Below are 9586 nucleotides of genomic sequence, written 5' to 3' on the forward strand. Positions count from 1 at the left end.
CCTTTCTGAGAATATTAGGATTGTCTTTCCTTTAGATAGTCAATGTTCATATACAGAGAGAGAGTATGTGTATATATGCGTCACCAATGCCCATAGAATATTGAAAATATCTTGAAAGTAACATGTCTTAGGTAGTCTTTATTCTCTCTCTCTCTTTGTCTTCTTATTTCGGTTTTGGTTACTTTATGATCTCTGTTTCTTATATTTTATCTTTCCCCTTAATATTTTTCAGTTTTTCTTTCTTTCTTTTTCCTTTTTTTGGTCATTTTTCTATAAGTCATTTTACATTATCTTTCCACGAATCAGTGTTCTTTCAGCTGTTCTCAGAATATATTTATGGTCTTTCTTTCCTCATCTTCTCCTATTATTAAGTTTATTCTTATTTTTTGTTCTTAATACGTCTAATGAAATTCTTCTTGGTTGCCTATCACAACATCCCTTTTATAACGGTCTAGATCTCTCAATTGAATGGTTGTCTTGTAATCAAAATACTTCTGACCTGGGTGGTACAACTGTGATAGAGAGCTCATTCCTAATGAAACGAGTCACAGGTTTGGTCCTAGGTTACACGTAATTTCTCTCCTCCTCTTGGATACCCCCACTTTTTCTCTCCACCAATTTCTTCCTCATTGTTTGCTATTATTTAGCAATGGCTTAAGTCACTATTAAGACTATGTTTGCATAACTTTGCTAAAGACAGTGCGTTTTATGTATAATTTAAATTTCAGTGTTTAAAAAAGGTAATTTTATATTCAACATTGGATACTACTCTATTTAGTGAAGGAGACCGTGTTCAAGTTCCAGTTGAAGCTCTGTGGTTCGGATTCCACGTTAAGCTATAAGTTCATGTCTCATATAGTCTCGACGCTGAAAGGCATGCAGAACTCTAATCCTACTTACCTACCTACAATTGGATAAATAGAAGCGAATGATAAGAAAATAATCAAAACAAGAACAATTCTATTGTGCTATTCGGTGCTGTAGCTCAATGGAAGAGCACTCAGCTGTGGTGCGTGGAGTTTGCTAGTTCGCTTCCAGCTGTCGTCGAGTGGATTTTGTGGTGGACAAATACTGTTATCGTAGTTTTTCAGTATTTTCCCGTTTCCCCAACTTCACATACTCCATTATTTTGTTCATTAGTATCTTCACCATCTCTCTCAGCCTTTGGAGCGTGTTCGTGAGGCGTTAAAGTTAAGAAAGAAACTACTGCGTAATTAAGCGTTATAAATCCCTTCTTTTATAAAACTACAGCGAAGAAACACACTTCTTCATAAAATCAAAATAATAATCTCTGATTAAAGCATTGCAATTTTAAAACTACTATTTCATGATTTCAGCATTTATTGCAATCACTTCATCAGATACACTTTTCCAAATCCAATATATATATATAAGGGAGAATTCAGAAAGTTTCCATATCCATGTAGAATCACAAATTTAGGTTAGTTGATTAGGTATAACCTAGTATATGTAAAGTGCAAAATGTGTCTGCCGTGTAATTATTACTCTTTCAGTTGAAGGTGTTACAACAAATGAAGACGCAAGAATGTACATAATTTAATACAGAGCAGTAATTCTTCCTCTTTATGCAAGACAGAGCTTCCAAACAAATTCATGAAGTATGTGGTGCATGATTAAAGAAATCGTATTCTACTGTTGATGAGTGGTACAAATACTTCAGATGTAGTCGCATGAACATAAGGGATGAAGAAATATGCGGTAGATTGTCAACAGCACTGAATAATGAGATGGTCTGAGAAGTTGAAACCCTCATAAATGAATATCACCGGAAATTCATCCAAGAAATATGTTAGTACGTTCATCTGAGTATGGAAATGACCATGCATGAACACCTGCATGCGTAAAAAGTGTTTCCACGGTGGATTCCGGATCTGCTGACATCATTCCAATTTAAGACAATTGTTGGGTTGCGCTACTCAGGACACCTACTTGATTTTTCCCGACTAATGACAATGGATGACATGTGGAATCATCACTTTGATCTGGAAAGGAAAGAAAGTTGAAAACAGTGTAAGTATTGTTAATTCCCGCCTTTAAAAGGGCAAAGTTGTGTTATCCACTTTTGTGATGAATACAGCGCTATTCTCATGGGTTACCAAAAGGCCACACAATTGCTGGAAAATATTAAGCAAACTTTCTGGTCAAATTGTATGGCAGATTAAACATTGCAGGCGAGGAATGTTGTCCAAAGTTGTGATCATCCTCCTTCACAACGCGTCTGTATCCCATTCTGCTCTTGTCAAAGAACATCAATGTATGTATGAAATTTTGTACCATCCTCCATATTCTTCAGATCTTGACCCTCCGGACTTCTTCCTTTTCTCTATTAAGAAAAGATTTTTGCGAGCTAGGCACTTTCAAGACAAAAATGACCTCATTTTCGAGACAGAGGCGTGACTCAATGCTCAATCTACACAGTTTAACAAAGATGGCATTCACAAGTGCTTGCAACGGTGGGGAAAATTATAACTTTCTGTGGTGACTATGTAGGAAAGACGTAATATTTCCGCCAAGTTTCAACTTTTTCTAACTATTCGAATTAGTTGAATATGAAAATATTTTGAACTTCCCTCGCATTTTGTTTCTTCCATTGTTGAGAATTTTTATTATTGGGAGCATGTTTCTGAAGGGTATAGTTAAAGGCTTTTAACAATTAATGAAACAAATAAAACTCCTCTGAATAAACATTGAAGTTGTGTTTTAGACAAAGTTTGAATATTCATGTTTTGAATTATTTCTGAATTCAGTTGGATCTTACAAAACACATTGGAAAAGTCAGGGAGAAACATATTGCCATCTATTAGTAACACTGGAGCCTTTATACTCGACTTGAACAGATTAAATACATTCTTGTTGAAAATAATAGAACCAAACTTCAGTTCGCACCATAATCGTATTGTCGCAGCTGCCAATACTATTGATTATTACTTGCTTGTTTCAGAAAACTGGAAATTTAGCAGTGTTTCTAGAACGTCGTATTATAGTTAGATGTGGTTGTGCGTGAGTTCTGGTGCACTTGATAGTGTTACTGTATGTGAAGGCTTGCTTTCTCACTTCATGTTACTTTATACATTTAAAGTGCTAGGTGGATATTAGTCTAAGAAAGAGACAAGCTTTTGGGATATCGAACGAAAATACTTCTCTAACCCAAAGAGAGAGAGAGATTGCTGGTGTTACCCGAAGTGCTGTTAGTAAAATTCTTAAGCTCAAGGGCGAAACGGATTTTGTTGCTCCATGTGGGAACGGGAAATGCAGTCGAAAACGCGCAACAACTGCTAAGAAAGACTTTTACTTGTAAGGACAATAAAATTGACCCATAAAAGAGTGTTTCCCTTTGAAAACACTTTGCTCATACAGAAACTTACGTTCATATTCAATCATACGTTGATGTTTGTTCAAGATGGCCCTAAGGAAAGAAGAAAATTTTAAAAAAATATATATTGACAAAGTCCATGATGAAAAAGTGCCTCCAATGGACAAAAAATACAGAAATTGAACAAAGGACAACTGGAGAAAAGCTTTGTCCTCAGTTGAGGGTCACTTTTTGGGGGTACGAGTTCAACATACTTGCCGGGCGACTGGCCAACATATTTCAATGAATCATATTCAGCAAATAGTTAATACTCAGCAAATATGATGTTTTCGGGATACTTCTCCTTTTCCTCATTGAATGAATGATGAAGCAACAAATACATAGGTATGCTATAGTTGAGAGTGATTCCAGAACTCAACTAACTCCAACGGGATAAGGCTGCCATTTTCTAGCAATACTTAGCACTGTGTCACATGTCTAAAAAAAAGTCAAACTCTTTTTCGAAGAGAGCGAAGTAAATGCTTTGTACTGGCCTGGAAACACTGAAAATGAATCCGATTGAAAATGTGTGGTATATTTGCAAGAAATAAGATCAGAAGGGAGGATTGCACGGAGGGAGGGGTTTCTGATCTAGGTTCCATAATGACACGCTCAGGGCAACATGAAAAACTTACGGACTCAATTGCATGGATAATATAAATGTAAATTGATGTCAAAGATGTTTATAGTAAATGTTAAAGCTCAGATATACACATGTAAATTTGTGTTTTATGGCAGTATATGATCCACACCATGAAATGTAGTTGGTTCCATTAATTTGCATAACGGTAGGACATAGCATATCAACGATATGACATACTTCTAGATATCACAAAAGGATTTACATGACTCGATAAATCGCTTAATGACAAAGACAAAAGATACAACTAAAATTTTACAATACCGATTACGGAGATATTCAATTTCTTTCTTTTGCGCTTTCAACTGATAAATGTGTTGTGTTTCCTTTCGAAATTGAACATGCAACAATGTTAACATTTACAATTGTTTACAAGTGCTAGCTTTTACAAGAATCATGAAGCTGAAGCAGTTGTCTGTATTCCCCATAATGGAACACTTCCCCAGTTTTAAGGCCCGAAAAATGGAACATGTTTGGGTAAAACATGACGCTTGGTAACTCCAACGATGAATCGACACGTGAGGAATTTTTAATGTTACAATAGACAGGGGCAGAAAAAATTCTTGAGGTGATTGCTGTAATAGATTACGTTTGATATTGAGGGGAGGTGAGGTGATTTTGAGTTTTACGTCCCGTTCAGCAGCGAGGCTATATGAGACGTGGACCTACTGATTAACGTGGAATCCGAACCACATGAGCTCCCGTCGGGAATCGAACCCGGGTCTCCCACGCCAAAGGCGCGTACGCTAACCGCTTAGCCACGAAGGAGCTCACGTTTGATATTGAATCCCTAGTAACTGGAACACCAGAACATAGAGGGTATTGAGTTACACCTATGAGGGACACAATTTTGCAGCCAGGGAGCAGCTAAAACGGGCAATGGCCACCTGAAATTTACCCTCTTTAAAAGAAAACGTAGTTGAGAATTTTAACATTGATGCAAAACAAGATATAAAATTCTTGCAATATGACTTACACAATTAAATTTAGTTCAGTGCATTTTCCTCTTTTGTGTGTAAAATAGTGGGCTTCTTGATATATGCACCGAACAACTTCCACTGACCTTTTCTTATTTGAAGAATTTCAAACTCAAGTGTCCTATTATTTCACCATGACAAGCATCAAAGACGTGGGACTAGTTGGACTTTCAAAGAATAATTATACCGAAGTGATAAAAAAACATTAACCCCCAATATAAATAAATTGTAGAGCAGATTCGTAGTTAAGGAGTGGTCAGCGTGCCTTAGCATATCCTGCGAACAATCTCAGCAACCAGTGATACCTTCACTTGCTTGGTTAGATAGATACATCTTCAAAAAATAAGCAGTCAAGGGTGTAAGGTGAAAAGGAACTACAGTTTTGTTACAGATTCCATTAACTAATTAATTAATAAGCAGTTTTGAGGTGTTTCTTGATGTTTGTCAACGTCCTCTCAGTATTAATTTCTGCTTTCTCTAAAATAAATAAATAAACTGATTACTGGCCTGGACTGACTGAACAAAGATCAGAACATATTTCAAGAATATCTTGCAAAACAGGGTTTCGAAAAATACGAATTTTCTCTAAAGCGGTTTTTATTATTATACATACCGGTACTTGCGAGTTGACAATAGGTTCGCCAATTCAGATTATTAAAAATAGCCAAATGAAATCACTAAATGCCCGTATGAAAGTGCAGATGGAACTACAGTACTGTGAAGTCAAGCTGCATATTGGCTAGTAGTATAATGCTAACTATGCACAATTGAATAATTGGTTCAAATCTACTAGAAATGCTGGACATTTTCAACTATCCTCGGAATTTCGGTATTCGTTTCTCTTTGTGCAAATTAAGAAGAATATCGATAGAAATACGAAGTAGATGATCATAGAGTTATATGTCCCAGTTGAAATGTATTTTAAAAGAATAAATAAAAGTGGCATATTGCTCGACTTTGGTGCGAGGGGACCGTGGCTCGATCCCGGATCATATATATGGTTGACAATATTGTGTCCCGTGGATTTTCTTGGAATTCTTCCGTTTGTTCCTACACTCTCATTCCATCAATTATGCCAATCATTCATTTCCATTACTCAACCGTCTCTTTTATCCTCAGGGCACAACCAAGAAACGTAAAACAAAAATTTCATTCTTCATTTACAATGGACGAAATATCTATGTATTATTACTATTATTTAAACTTTTATATGTTTAAAAGAATTTCCTGTATTATTTATTTTAATATATTAATTCTTATCCTACATTTTTCTTACGAACAAAGGTATATTAAACCCATCCTAGAAAGATCTCAAACAACGCGATTTTCCATACCGTTGACGTTTCTGGGAAAGAGTTAATCGCGTCACGGCAAGATATTCATTTGCTAGTGAATCAACATATGACAGTGATCTCTAAAAGCTGTTTCCAAATCAGAACCGTTCTCGTTCTCGTCAAATCAATTATGACATACATATATGGAGTAAAAGAAAACGAAAATATCAGTACAAAAATCTTGAGTGCGCGAACATGCGCTCTTAAAGAGAGTGTTTTAGCAGAAAACATTACGTTCTTCGAATTTATTTTGGCTTTTCTGGCTACTTCCAAGGTGGGATATACATGAATATTCAGTGTGTTAGTTTCACTAAATATACGGTTGTTAAGTGAGGGAAGTTTAATTAAAATAGGCCTACTCTACACATGCAGTAAATTCAAGAAAGTTATATCACAAGGACTTGTAAATACACAGAAATTTATTACGTGTGATTGTTGTTTACTTATTTTTGTATTAGCTTAAACACTTTATGAATATCAGCATAAACAAAATCTACAAAATATGTATTGAAATATTTCAAAATGCAACCCCTTAATGAAGGAAACATTTACTATAATAAAAAATTACGCAACATAAAAAGAGTTCCCAAAGTGATCGTTATATTAATATGAAAGTCTATACATTTTCTGTTAGCTTTTCATGGAACTTCAAACAAGCGTTAGTGTGTCGATATCAGTTTTGTGTGTCCTATAATTTGCAATAAATGGCTGATGATACTTCTCTCAAGTACGCACGAAATAAAAAGCATTGCGAGAAGAATCTTATACGTGTGTTCTCTCTGCTAAAGGTATCATACTGACATTTACTGTTGAAAAACTGATAGAATTTTTGGAAATGAGTGGAACCTGGTATGGCCGTAGCGTCTTGGAAGTTATGGAAGTACTCTAGTTCATTAACATTAATAATGCAATAACGATTTAACAGTAATGTTGAATATCATAAATAGCAAATAATATTTAGAATGTGCATTAGAAATAGTAGTTTTTTTTAATGAAACCTGGTGTACTTATGAAAGCAGCTTATTATTAATGCTCCAGAGTTTTCCTTTTGGGTTTTATAATGGAGAGGACTAAAACAAAACAAATTTCTATTGCTACTACATTCTGTAAGTACGAGAGAGATCACGAAGAAAAGTGGATTCATGCAATTTTTTAGAGGGTTGAGAAAAAATTAGGGAAACTAATATGCTTATAAAAAATATGTTGTATAAATATAGGAGTGAACGTATATAGAACTTATAAAAGAGAATGTGTTTTAAACAAGGTTACACCACAAGAGGCAGAAGTAGAGTTGGTAAGAACAATTGAGCAAGTTTGAAGTAATATCGTGGGTTTCTTTGGCTGGGTGCATGATGGAAAACTAATACTCCTAATAGCTTATTTACCTAGCTATTTATTTATTTAATTATTTGCTTTAAACATTTGAAACAACTTTGCTTTAAACATTTGAACCGAGCATTCTTTCCGTGAACTTTGGTGCGGGAGCACAGGTTAGAATTTCTCGTTAAGTTATAAATCTACATCTCACATAGTCTCTGTTTCTCTTTGATTTTAGAGCAAGAGATATGTCCAATATTATAGCAATCTCATAGATGACAATAACTGACATGTTAAGTACAACCCGTTTGAAGTATCTAATCAAGTTACGTTTTTGTTCATTAGTTTCCTCTTAGCTTAATAGCGGTAGTTTATCTTCTACTTCCCAAACCGAAATTAATAACCTGAACAAAGATTGTTACTATTTGAAACGCTAAACTTGTTTTAATTTTAAAAAAACTAAGCTCTAATATAATAGTGATATTTTTTCTTTTCTTTCTTTTTTTTTCTGACTCCCGTGATTATTAGCCTTAAGTTGTACTATTGGTTATAATTTTATCTAATTATGGAGAAAAGAGAATTTCGAGTTTACAAGTAGCATACCAATAATTATATGTCTAGTCCTCATAGACATTTTCGAAATCTGACAGGCCAAGAAAATCTATCACAAGTAGCTCCCGAAACGAAAACAAAGTACTTCATCATGTAAAACCGAAAAGCGGCTCAAATGAACTAATTCATAAAACGAGTGATACCTAAATGAAAGGAATGAGTTTGATTCTAAATAAGTTACTAGGAAATACTATATTCTTGACTTATTTTTGAAGTAAAATAAGGAACCAAAAACAAGCAAAATGTGAATAAGAAAATTTTCCAAACTGTTAGTGAATAAATTTAGAGACACAAATGTCCAGTATCCACGATTTCCCTAAAGAAGAAGATAGTAATATTAAGAGCGTTTGAACTTACCTGGCATTCACCTCATCATGCCGGTTGGTGTGGACGGCTGAGGACGGTGCCAGCTCAGGTTCGAACCCCGGACTCAAATGTTCTATTGATCCCGTTTTTCGAGTTCTCGGAGTGCAGAATCCTTGTTCCTCGCTCTACAGAGAGAGGAAGTGAAAGCACCTCGGCGCATGTGCGTCCGCCTGCTGCTATGAGAGCTTGAGTGGCCCGGGATCGCAGTGCGACTTCCTTGCCAACGAGAGCCGCCTGCAAACTCACCACTACCATGGTATGATCCGGAGAAATGTATATACTAACATCGATTAGCCCCTTCTCTCTCCCTCCCCTTCTTTCCCTGATTCACAACTGATGAAATAAAAAAAAGCTCCGTTTTTCTGTGCGTCACACGGAAGAAAACAATACCTGCCTTTCTCCTACCTCCCCCCAACTCGCCTCAACATATCCTCTGAGTTTTTTTTATTAATGGAAAAATATTATTTATTCATTGTATTTGTGTACATTGCTGATAGAGTCTTTGTCTAGTCAAAGCTACACGGAGCAGGATCTCTTTACGCCTCTGGCCAACCGATAAATTACATCTAACTCTATAACTACCTGTATGTAACCTTTACGAATTTCTACCCTCTAAAATTATTCGGTAACACTGTTATGGAAGAAAAAAAGAACCTACATTTGTAGCAGTTAATTTAACCTTATTCAATTTTAAAGGTTGATATTTCTTTTTCGTTACTTTCACTTGCTCTCATAAACACAATAGCAGAAACTATGATTTATAAGCGTAGTATTTGTAGTGGCGGTTTTTGCGGGAAGTCACATGGGTAAAAGTATTACATATTATTCTTACAAACAAAGGGGAAAAGTTTATTACAGCTTCAGAAAGCTATTTTCAATAGTGATTTTAGATTTACCTTGGATGTGATTTCCAATGTACGGGCGCAGTGGCGTAACTAGGTTACTTATCGCCCGGGACAAGAATTCG

At 35.5% G+C, this 9586-nt stretch overlaps 1 protein-coding gene across 4 annotated transcripts in view; it reads right to left on the reverse strand.

Moving 5' to 3' along the window:
• GluClalpha (glycine receptor alpha 1) overlaps window positions 1–8858 on the reverse strand; it is a 387349-nt gene extending 378491 nt beyond the window's left edge. For all 4 annotated transcript variants that reach the window (XM_081736064.1, XM_081736063.1, XM_081736066.1 and 1 more), the window contains exon 1: window positions 8611–8858. The gene's annotated coding sequence lies outside the window, so the exon portion shown is untranslated. The remainder of the gene's footprint in view (window positions 1–8610) is intronic.
• Between the last annotated feature and the right edge of the window lie 728 nt (window positions 8859–9586).

This window comes from Thermobia domestica, chromosome 13 (genome assembly GCF_964235325.1).
Source record: "Thermobia domestica chromosome 13, izTheDome1.hap1.1, whole genome shotgun sequence".
Lineage (NCBI taxonomy): Eukaryota > Metazoa > Arthropoda > Insecta > Zygentoma > Lepismatidae > Thermobia > Thermobia domestica.